Below are 12658 nucleotides of genomic sequence, written 5' to 3'. Positions count from 1 at the left end.
CATTTTGGCATGTGTCACTGACTTTCATCAAAGATTCTCTAAATAAAGATGAGTCATTCTCTACTGTACATTGCTGTAGGGGTGTTGTCACAGACACTGTGTTCCACATGTCTTGGTGTTCCCAACAGGAAGCCCCAGGTAGGCAAATTCCTTGACATGACAGGTGCGCGTGAAAAATTTTGCTTCCTCTGACCATTTGGTAAATTTTTTTCTCACAGAAAGAAATATGTAAAGAATTGTTTTCCTTTACTTCTTTGACTTAATATTCATCAGGGAATTATCTTTCTCATCAGAGAAATATGTTTTTACATTGAGGTACTTTAAATAGCAAATATTTGTGATAACTTAAGATGAGGTGAATGCCAGTTTTATTTTTAAATGGACATTACTGTAATCAACCTCTACTTAAAACATCATTTGATTTTAGTTTTATCTTTTTTTGAATGCTATCAAAAACAGATTCAGATAGCAAAAAAATGTATATTTTAAAAGAAATAAACATTCTCTTTTTTACAATGTGGACATGAGAGTTGTTTTTTTCACAGTGAGCTTGTGCAAAAAGCATTTTACTTCTTTTTTCCAAATATTCTTTTCTGCTCTGTGTTGTGCAGTTTTCAAACAAAATATCTGAAGTGATTTAGAGCTACTATGTGCAAAGCACTGTGCTAAGTTCATATGTTGCACCACTACATTTAGTCCTCACAATCAGCCTGTGAAGTCGCTGCTATCCTATGCAAAAATAAACCTCCATTATGTAAGTAGAGAAAGGATACAAATACAGGTGGTTCTGACTGCAGGGCCCAGTGTTCATCCTCTGTAATATCTCTCCAGAAAGCCATAATAACTTATTACGAGGCTTTTATTTCCTACTCTTATTTCTTAATTGTATTGAAAATGTAAGAAAATTCAACTGAGAACTAAGAAACTTGATGTTTAGTTTCAGTTCCTAACTAGATGTGTGATCTTAGGCAATTCACATAGCCACTCCGGACCTCGGTTTTCCAAAGAGTTTGAATGGGTGATCTCTGATGAGCAATGCTTCTGTGACTGAACTAAAACCTCTTCTTCCTAACAAGCTGGCAGTTTAAGAATGAGACCAGGACTCCTTAAGTAGCATGAAATAATCTCTCCCTCAGGTATCCAGACGATTGTCAAGGAGAAATCTGAAAGAAGTTGGGGATGCCAGTGGGAGCTCATGAGAGTTACTAACAGTACACAAGGGTTATGTCTGCAAAAGACGGCTGGATGGGTCAAAATCAAGACTAGGTTGATCTAGTCTAACCAAGCAAGGACATGGTGGACTGACCTGAATGGGACCTCCCTCGCCGCTTTCTGTCCCTTCCCTTTGCTCCTCTTTTGTTTGGAGCTAACAAAAATGGAAAATCCAAATGGCATTTGCTATGCTACCTCTGTTTAGAAATACCATAGAAATGCCACATACAACTCTACCAGTTCATCTCTCTTTGTAGTACCATCCCCAAAACTTGCCTTGTAAGGACAGAAGAGGCCAATTAAAGAAGAAAATCTCTTTAGAAATAGCTAGAATTTGGCTCTCCATACTTGTTAGGAACTTATAGCAAACATACTACGAGAGAACTTGAAAGTGAGATACACAGGCATGTTTGCCTCAGAGCCACTCAAGGCTTACCTCCTCAGGCCCCATGTTTGCCCACAAAGCTACCAATGGCAGTGCCACAGTATGACTTAGCAGGACAAGCTGCCCAACGACCCAGGATATCTGGGATATTTAGGTCAGCCCCTGAGTTGGGAAAATAGTCACGATGGTTAGGAACTTTCTCTGCATCCTAAACTGCCCTAGGAAAGAACTCTTTCTTTATTAAATTGACTAACTAAAAAAATGAGAAAAAAGAATAGTGCCTACTTCATAATGTTGTTGCTAGCATTAGATGAAATAATATATTTAAAGAACTTAGAAGAATGCCTGGTATGTGGCATGTTTATAATCCCCTCACTTCGGGAAACCAAGGCAGGAGATCACCTGAGGTCAGGTCAGGAGTTCAAGACCAGCCTGGCCAACATGGTGAAACCCTCTCTCTACTAAAAATACAAAAATTAGCTGGGTGTGGTGGTGGGTGCCTGTAATCCCAGCTACTCGGGAGACTGAGGCAGGAGAATCTCTTGAACCCTGCGCTGCCAAGGCTGTAGTGAGCGGAGGTCGCACCATTCATTGCACTCCAGCCTGGTGACAGAGCAAGACTCCATCTTAAAAAAAGAAAAAAAAACAATTCTGAGATTTCTGAAATAAAAACAATATTAATAAATTTTGTTGTATACATGCCGCATACCAGGCATTCTTCTAAGTTCTTTAAATATATTATTTCATCTAATGCTAGCAACAACATTATGAAGTAGGCACTATTCTTTTTTCTCTTTTTAAAAATGATCAAATTGAGACTTAGCTAAGTAAGGTTACATGGTAAATACTATCTGATGTAAAAAACATGAACTATTTATTTTAGGTGGCTTAAAATATGGTAAATCTGATTATTATATATTCTCCAAGTCAGCTACTTAGCAAATTAATATTAATAAACAATTTCAAGTTATAGAATTATGCAGAGTAAGTGTTGGGTGGCAATTCTCCATGGGTCTCTGTGTTTCTTTTTGCATATCTTGGGAGCAGAAGTACTGATTGCTTTTGTTCCACATTACCTTTTCAATAATATTGAGCGACCTTGGAAGATAAAGCCTCTGGAACAAAGAGCAGGCATGACTACCACCCATTATAAAAGATTTTAGGTCCCTAAATTCAGGGATCCTCTCCTCTCCTGTAATAAAATCCAAAGCATGGGCTGGTGGTCTCTGGCCCTCTTTGCATTATCCTGTGGGAAATAGTGGTCAGGCAGCCAGTAGAAAAAATAATGATACTATGCCTACTGCATTGTTCTGAGTAATAAAGTCCTTTATCTGATCCAGGAGTATCATGCCTTCTTCTAGCATCCATGAAACCATGACAGACTAATTTATTAGATTGCAAGTGCACTAAAATCTCAACTCTTCCAATAGTTTTTGACATTAAGCTTCAATTTATAAACTATTTTACTGGTTTACCTACTTTATTGGCTCAGGTAGATACTATTTAGACTATCACCAATAGGTAATAGACTCAACTTTATCTTTTGCTTTATCAAAAACATCATACTTCCCAAACTAAAATTCCATCAGGTCATATTTTTTTGTTTCTGAAATCGTTTTAACCATTTAATTGCTATACCAATTATGGGCAAAACACGCTTTTCAAAAAAGTTTTAAAAATTAGTATGGCCCCCAAACACAGGAATTTATACTCTGTCGGATTCTGATTCTCAAAATATTATTCTAGTAACATGCAACTATTATTGGGAGAAAGCTTAAATATTAGGGAACATTGTTGGCTTGTTCAATATGATCAGGTTACAGGAAGAAGTTAAAATGTATTTAAAAGAAGCACTGAATATAGCTAATAAAAAAATGACAGAGCAGATACATTGTGTATGTTTTTACAACTTACATTTACTGTCCAAAAATTGAAGGTTTACATAGATATTATTTAAATGGTGGTTTTTTAAGATTTTATACGTTTTCCCCACCCATAAAATGTTCTCTCTCAGGTATACAGTTTAAGAATTACTCACTTAAAATAAACAAATGAATATTCATTCTTCTTAAGCATAAGCCTTAAATTAATTTATAATAACAGACTTTTTTTCTAAGATTACAAAGTGCCTTCTAATGGCATAACTTCTCCTCTCATTTCTTTTTTGTTACTTCTAGGTATCCAGAGCTTATCTAGATTTAAACTTTATATTAAATAACACTAATCAGAGTTTCACTTTAAGCACTCTTTCTTTTCTCATGGCCATCTGGTGGATGATGTAGGAAATGTGTTTGCACAGCAACAAATCTTGCTATCTTTCTACAATTTAGGCTTTAGTTCAAACATAAGTTGAAAGTTGCTAGGATAATTCCAAATATTTTTGTTTTGCTAGGCAGATCAACTTGGTTGCAGTTATTCACAACCCAGAAGAACTTGGTGGTGTTACTCTATTACTGAGAAAATTGACTTTGTTTCAACTGAAAACTTGTAATGAATAAAAGATAGATGCTAATCCATAATTCTGCTATTTTTATGTTGTCAAAGGCCTTCTTCATATTTGGCACAAGCCCTCAGATCCTGCTAAAACTGAGGTGAGAAAATAAAAATGACCTAATTATTTGATACACTTCAATCTTTGGAAAATAGATTATTGGTAATATGAGACAGTTTTTTTCTTTGGAATGCCAATATCCCACAAGTTAAAAGGAAAAATAAAATTGTCCCAAGATTAACCATATAGTCTATTCTTAGAAATGTAGAGATAGGTTTGGATAATCCAAAGTAAATAGTTTATATGGTGTATGAATATATACATACACATATTTTTATATCAAAAATGTAGAAACATTATAAGTTCAACCAGTTGACGTTGTAGTTAAGGCAAATGAATAGTAGTCCCCAAAGAGGAAACTTTTAAATATAAAATGGAACATCTGCTGCCCTCTTTCTGGTGAGCAGGCAAATACTATACAACCCAAGAGATGTGGAGAAGGGATTCCTTGTAATGTTTTAGGACTATAGTGATGGGAACTTGCTTCTCCCTTTCATCTCCTCCAGTTTTAAAGAAAATGTCAGTGAATAGATTGAAAGCATTTTTATTGTTTTGCAAGGAGTAGGGAGGGGAGTAAATGTTGGATAGCTGAACATGTACAAACAATTCTAAAACTTTCTTTACATTATTTTGAACTTCATATTCTACGGAACTTTTAGATAAAATAAATGGTCCAACTGACCTGCCATACCCTTTTCCCACAAGCCTGTGGAAATGCTTGTGAATTATAAAATGGTCAATGGTAAGCAAAGTAAAACTTTAAAGGGAATTTGGATAATTCATCAGTTTCAATTAAATATCCAGAATTACCTCTATCATCAAAAAAGCACAAAATACCTTTAAAAAAATTGAACTTGCCCAGAATGTCTATAGCCATTTCACTGATGTCATTTTGCAAAATTTATCTGCAATTACACAAGATCAACTAGTCAACTTAACAATTTTGGTCAAACCACTGGTTCACTTAGTTACCCTAACATTTATTATTCAAAATTGTATGAACAGTGATTAGAAATAAATCTGGCTAATTGTTTATCACATAAAAATCCACTAAATGGTTTTACCACATATAACAATCAAGGCTCTTAAGAGCAGACTCTTATTTCAACCACTAGAAACTTTGTCTTGAATATTTATAGACTGCTATTTGGTTATATTATCTCAGCACTGCAAAGAATTGCAAATCTGGTAAATATAAAGTTCTTTTGGACTTGCATGTAACTGTCCAAGGCTCTCAAAATAGACGTGTGATATAAGTTAAGGCACCATGACCTTTCTCAGCACCGCAGCTTCCTGAGAACGGCAGTCAACAGCTTTACCTACCTGTGATAATAGGATCAAAGCAAATTCCTCCATCCCTCTATCACCAACAACCAAGTTCCGTGCAGAAATGTATATATGTAGTCATCAAAAATGTCATCAAGCTTTTATATGCTTCACATATTATAAAACTTAAGATCAGATTCATCAGTATAAATATAACCCAAAGCATACAATTTGAAAAAAATATATAGTATCACTGAGATTCACTTAAAAATTATCTAATGTGCCTGATCATGTGCAGATCACAAAGTTGAAATAAATTTACAATAACAAAAAAAAGGATGGGCATTCATATTTACTTGAAGCAAATGTATCTAGAATAAATGAAATCTAAAGTTTAATTACAGAGAGTGGAAAGTGCAGGATTATAATTTAGCAAGAATAATTTCAAGGAATGGTCTAGCACAAACATTTCTGTTATTTTCCTTTCTATGTGCAAATATTTAGTCTTTGAAATTTCTATTTTTAAACTCAAGGGCATTTGTTTTTGTTTGAGTCATGAATGTCACATATGATAATAAATCTGAAGCATTTGGTCTAGGTGTAAGAAAAAAATGTATAGCTTTGGGTGGGGGAAGAGCTTTGTGTTTGCCATGACTTGTTGGGCAGCAAGCAAAGGGGACTGCAAACTTTAGTACTGAATGTCCACCATGTGCCAGAGTTTACGGACTCCCTCAAGGCAAAAATGCAGTACTAAAAAGTTGAATTCCCAAAAGTTTTTTTGTTTTCTTTTGCAAATAATGAAAATGTCTGAAGTTACTTGTTCTTAAAATCAGAACTTGTTAAAAATTTGAAGGAAATACAGCGTATGATGGGCTGGCATTTCCGTATTTGAAAAGGGAAAAATAAAGCAGATGGAAGTAAAGGGTTCCTGGTCTGCCCCGAGGAGAGATCTCTGGCACATGCTAGGTGAGCTCTCACTCTACAGTAACATGCCAACTTCTACCTAGCCCAACAAAGTACAGCTATTATGTACAGAACTCATGCACTAAAGCTTTTTAAATGCAGGCTGTCAGTAAACAGTGGCATGATTATTAAGGGTTTTAGAGTTCATTATGTCAATAATCTATGGATTAGGGACTTTCACATGCATTTCAACTGCAATGATTTCAACTTCCCTTAGCACTTCTCTAAATGACTGCCAACTTTCCTTCTGGAAGGAAATTAGGTTAATATAAAAAAGCAATGTGAAATTAAAACATACCAAAGATTCGAATAAAGTTTCCATTCTGTCATGCACTCCCTCTGAGCCTCATGATGTAGAGTTCATAACAGGGATAACATTAGGGCATTCTAATTTAAAAGATGGCCAAGCCTACAGAATAAGAATTACCTCAAAGAGGATCAGATTTCAAAGTAAGTAATCTTGTATTCCCGTCAATATTAATGCCAATGAGAAGAAAAATGAACAACAGAAATGGTCAAAATAAATGTCCCATAGATAGGAGTGGTCTGTAGTTCAGGAAGCTAGACTCATTTTAATAAAGACAGGAGTAGAACTCTTAAAATGTATCAGATGGGTGATTAGAAAATATGATAAAGTTTAAAAACAGTGTATAAGAGAATGCAAAGAAAAACTGAACAAAATACTAAATATCTTCTTTCTACCAAAATGTCCTCTATATGTGAAACTGAGATAGCTGGGATAACTTCCACTATCTTAGGAGATGCTAATGATTCTTGGAATAGTGAAAGCCCCAAAGGAAGGAATAACATGCTTGGTTGCTTTTCTTGCTTTTGTTTGGCAACTAAGCCTTATTTCCTGTTGATCTGCAACAAAATGAAAATGACTTCCTGATCAACATTCCCCAAAGCAGTTTACAAACTGCACACTTCATTCTCTACTGAAATTTAGCTAAGATAGAGCATGGCAGTGTGCCAGTAACATTTAGCAACAGCACATATCAGCCTGGAAGGTGAGAGGCATGAATTGACACAGTCAACAAAAAAATACTGAGTCCTTGCAATGTGTAGCCCCCTAACAGTTTGATTTTTATAACCATTTTATCCAAGAAGTGAACTCTTCAGTAAGATACTCCATGGATTTCTTAGGATACCAAAACCTAAATATGTCCAAAAGAGCAAAAATGAAGAGAATAAGAGTTTGCCAAATATTGGTTTCATACTCCAAACTCAACTGGTAATGCAAAGTCTCAAAAAAAATGCATCTTAGTAACTTATCTTCTATTTATGGGGGGAAATGTACCTGCCCAACCAAGAGTCCAATGTCAGCATTTCCACTCATTCATTATTTTTTAATTCAGTATCTACAGAAGTTTTTTTGCTACACGCCAGATACTCTCCTAGGGACAGTGGTGACCACAGGAAGTGAGTGTTCTAGCAGGAGTGACAGGCAACATATAAACAGATACACAAACAAGAAAACACTATTGCTGCTAGTTATGCTAAAAATTAAAATAGGCTTGTGTAAAAGACCGTAGTTATGGCCATTTTAGATTGAGTGTTTAGAGAAGTTTTCTTAGAGGAGATGACATTTATGCTGTGATCTGAATGACAAGAAGAAGGCAATGAAGCAAATAAGTGTCAGGAGAAAAATCATTCTGGGCAGAGAAACAGCTGGTGTAAGGGCACTGAGGTGGCATTAAGTTGAGGTGTTGGCAAAAGGAAAGGACATCAGTGTGGAATAGAGTGGGTGAGGGAAGAACGGAATATAAGTTCCGATCACATAGAGATTTGCACCTGTATTAAGGAGTTTGAATTCTGTTCTAAGTGTGTTGGAAAGCCCCCACCACCAACTTTTTGAGATAGGGTCTTGCTCTGTTCCCAAGGCTGGAGTGCAGTGTTGCAATCATGGCTCACTGCAACCACTACCTCCTGAGCTCAAGTGATCCCCCCGCCTCAGCCTTCTGAGTAGCTGGGACTACAGGTGTGTGCTACCTTACTCAGCTACTTTTTAAATTTTTATATAGAAGGGATCTTGTCATGTTGCCCAGGCTGGCCTCAAACTCCTGGGCTCAGGTGATCCTTCTGTCTCGGCCTCCCAAAGTGCTGGGATTACAGGCATGAGTGGAAAGCTCTTTAAGCAAATGAAGGCCATGAAGTGATCTAAGCTTTTTTTAAGGATAACTCTGTCTATTGTGTAGAAAATGGATTTCAGAGATGGGGTACTTTTTAAAGCAGAAAACTATTTCATCGTTGTGAAAGCAAAAATATCAGCTGAAGGCTACTGCAGTTGTCAATGGTAGAGATGGTGATTGTTTCAACTTTGTAGAGATAAGGATTAATGGAAAAATTGAGGATATGTTTTGGAGGTTGGATTGCCAGAATGTGCAGGTAAGCTGAAGGGAGAAAGTGAGGGAAAAAGAGAAATCAAAAATAACACACTGATTATAGATCATGCATATGATAAAGTGACAAACATAAAGTAATGCAAAGGTGTAAAAAATGAGAAAAATAAATGACTCACATAGAATTTTCAGTGGCACCAAATAACCTGAATAGTTGTCTATCTTAGATGCAGTTTTAAAAATTAGTTATTATATTTAAGAAGGTATTGGAACAGAGGAGAAAAGAGGAAGGATTCTCTTATATGATGAGAAACATAAATGAGAAAAGGCTATGGTTGAAAGTAGGATGTGTGGTTAAAAAATTAAAAATACTGATTTCAATTATCATGGTGGGAAATGAGAACGGCCAGATACCTGGATGGTTGAAGAGACATATAAGAGAAAGGCAATACATACACACACACATGCACCACTCCCCGGAAGTTGCTTCTATGAACTTAAATTTTAAGTGAAGGGATCCATATTATTTGAGGCCAACCAATTTGTTAAAAGTACCCAGAGGAGAAAAGTCCAAAGGCATATCTTCATCCTGTAAAGTGGTTGCTTATGGTAAATGAGCAGGAAACAGAATTAAGAAAGACAGATAGAGAAGGTAAGAAAATTTGACAAGAAAATATTACTATTTGGTATATGTGACCAGACCTGCTTATAAGCTATGTCCAAACAGATAGGCCAAATAAAACCTATGCACCTTCCTACAAACTGAGACTTGCCAAATGCCATATAACTTGTGCTACTAAGCACTTATTTGGGTAGCAGCACCATCGCTGGAGGAATTCTAAAGGCAATGGAATAATCCAGAATTGGAGGGAATTCACTGCAACCACTGAGACAGTCGAGAAAACCAGGCTGGAGAGAGTAAGGAAGTTCCTGGCAGCGTCTTCAAGACAGCAAGCTTTGACATATGATACTCTAAAAGGGAAAGATCAATCTTTTCATACATTTTGCAATACACGTTAAATGCTCACTAAATACTGATGGATCAAATTGAACCATCACTGTTTCTTCTGAACTGAGACAGTTACTGGTTTGTTTGCTAGTAACAGCAAGGATAAAACTGAAAGACTAAAACATAATACTACAGCAAGAAAAAAAGATTCTTAAAAACTATCAATCATTTCATTTAGGCACGACCTTGAATTTTTGCATATTTTCCATTTATCTCCGGCCATACGCACTATCTTCTCAAAGGATCTTAAACATTCAAAATGGTTTTCTAGTTCTACTCACCATATTAACAGGACAAGGTACTTAAAATGATGCAAGTTCAAAGATGTTTCTATGACAAACCTGGTTTTAAAAACTGCCTTGGTGATTCTGCTGGCGATGTCTGTTAAACACATGGGCTTCATCCGCCCTAAAGTTTCCATCAAAGAAATCTTTTATAACCCAGCTTCTAGTGATGTCATAAGAAGTGATACCCACCAACAAGGCAGTAACAACAGAAAAGAGCAAGGATGGTGGGAATATAGACTTCACTGGGTGATTCCACTTTATTCTGTACTAGGCCCTGCCTGACCTGCTGGGAATGAGGTAGGGAACAAGATGTGTGAAGATCTTGAGCATGTAGAGCTTATACTCAGTGGATCAGAGGGATGAAAAACAAGTGAAGAACAAGGTAATTAATAGAATGATTCCAGAGGGCACTGAGCTCTCTAAAGAAAATGATACAGGCTAAGGGGCTAGAAGGGACATATAGAGAGGTGAAGGTTGGAGAATAAAGGGCCCTTGCAGGCTTAAGTGGTCAAGAAGCCCTCTGTGAGGAAGGAACATTTCAGCAAGGCCTTGCATAAAGAGTAAGCCATACAGAGTCACGGGATTTTGGAAACAGAAGGGACGTTCAACAGACGGGAACCCTGAGGAAGAGACAGCAGAAGGACAAACACTGGTGTCCCAGGATTTGTACCTGGGAACCTGCCTCACCTGAGTTAACTGCAACCATCAGCCACAAAGAGGGACACACTGCCAAGCTATGAGGGCCGGAAGACAGGCACTCGCTCACTGAGGCCCAGCAGTCATGTCAGGTGAGGAATAACTGGCCAGTGTTAAACCCAGGGATGAAACCAGATGCTCTGACGTCCATTATCAGATGAGACAGATTAGAGGCTCTCCAGCTCACCCAGCCAGTACCCGTGATTTTAGGGGGAAGGAGCTTGGAGCTCAGCAACATAAAGGCATACATGACAAAGCCGTTCCACTGAAGGAAGCAATTTGAAAGGTAGGAAGTGTTCCTACAGAGGGAGGATGCTTCCTGACTTGCTGGACTGAGATATCCAAAACAGAGTGCTATAAAATCTCTGGGGAGATTCTTAATAGAATTGCAACAGTGTGGTGTTTATTTAGATGGTTTGTTATCTGAGCTCTCTCTGTACACTGTCAATAAGTCAACCAGTGTTTATGAAGTGCCTACTGCAAGTCCCTGGGAACCTCAGAGACCAATAAGATGGAATTACAGTCTTCTGGTGAAACCAAAGACTTTGTTTTTTAATGTTACTTTCTCATCTCACTTGAATTATAATTATTTTTATACTTTTCTTGTACTTATAAAAAAGTTCTTCATGGGGCTTATATAAACACAAGTTTATGAACAAAAATTACTTTTTGCTCATTTTTATATCCCCTACGTAGCTGTTTTTAGTTTTCTTGTGCAAAGTAGGCAATGGATAAATATTTGTTGAATTATACAGTTTTCAAGAAGCTAACAGCAGACAGCAAAGCAATCTGAAATATCTCCCATCAGAAAAATTCCTAAAATTTCTGTACTATGCAAAGAAGTTGGGGGCAGCTGTTTACCAAACCCTCAAAGCTAATTCTTAGCTTCAGATTCATTCTCCTTCTGAAGCCCAGGCACCTAACCCTCAACAGTGTAAAATGACTCAGTGGATGCCTCTGCAAGCCAGACTCGAGAGAGAGTCAGGCTTGAAATGGAATATAAGCTCCATTCCTCCCTCTGCCAGAATGCCTCCATACTACTGAGGGTAGATGATGCAACTGCTCTGAGCCTTGGTTTCCATGTTTGTTGACTGAAATGCAACAGTAGTTCCTGACAAGGCTGCTGAAGGGTAAACAAAGATGCTGCATGAACATCAGGACATGTCAGGGCAACAGGACGATATTTCCAGTTATGAAACTAGAGACCTCCATGCTATCTGACTTTCCATCCCCATGTCCTATTAACCATCAAATCCTGCCAATCCACTTGCTGCATATTCTCTCAAATTTGTTCTTTTCTATCCAAATTGCCAATGCCTCAGATTATCCATTGTCAGTACTGTAGAAAATGAATGAGAGATACTGGAAATGGGTATGAAAGCAGTTAGACTGCGTCCCATCTAACTGTTCTCATACCCATTTCCAATATCTCTCATTCATTTTCTACAGCACTGACAATGGCACCTTTACAAACAAAAATGTTTCACTTTTCCAAAAAAAAAGTCAAATGGCTTCCCATTACCCAGAGGATGAAGTCCATGGCCCATGAGGTCTTTCACTCTCAAGCCCTGCACTCTGCCACACTCATTTCCTATAAGCTCCTCATCCTCTGCTTCATATTCCCAGCAAGAGCCTCTAGCTTAGGCCCAGGCCATTTCTTTTGCTAGGATGCCTTTATTGCCTCTCTGGTTGGCAAACTTCTACTCATTCTTTAAGACTCAATCTTCAACAGTGACAAGTGAAATTTGGTTGTGCACTTCTGTATGCTCATATTTCTACTGAAGACCATCTTAAATTGTTTTTACACATTCTGGAGTTTCCTAAGGGTAGAAAAGGAATCCTACATATATCTACAAGATATAGTACTGACCACAGAGCCCAACATCAAGCAGATACTCGGGACATGTTTTGGATGTGTAATGAACAAACAAAAACGAACATTCAAGT

The 12658-nt window shown here is 37.3% G+C and overlaps 1 protein-coding gene across 2 annotated transcripts in view; it reads right to left on the bottom strand.

The window, feature by feature from the left end:
- Positions 1 to 12658, bottom strand: part of NDNF (neuron derived neurotrophic factor) — a 44240-nt gene that overhangs the window by 17558 nt on the left and 14024 nt on the right. The gene's annotated exons all lie outside the window — the stretch shown is intronic.

Source organism: Sapajus apella, unplaced genomic scaffold (genome assembly GCF_009761245.1).
Source record: "Sapajus apella isolate SASKATOON/1434 unplaced genomic scaffold, GSC_monkey_1.0 scaffold27, whole genome shotgun sequence".
In the NCBI taxonomy this organism is placed as follows: domain Eukaryota; kingdom Metazoa; phylum Chordata; class Mammalia; order Primates; family Cebidae; genus Sapajus; species Sapajus apella.
This window is presented reverse-complemented; position numbering and strand designations above follow the sequence as displayed.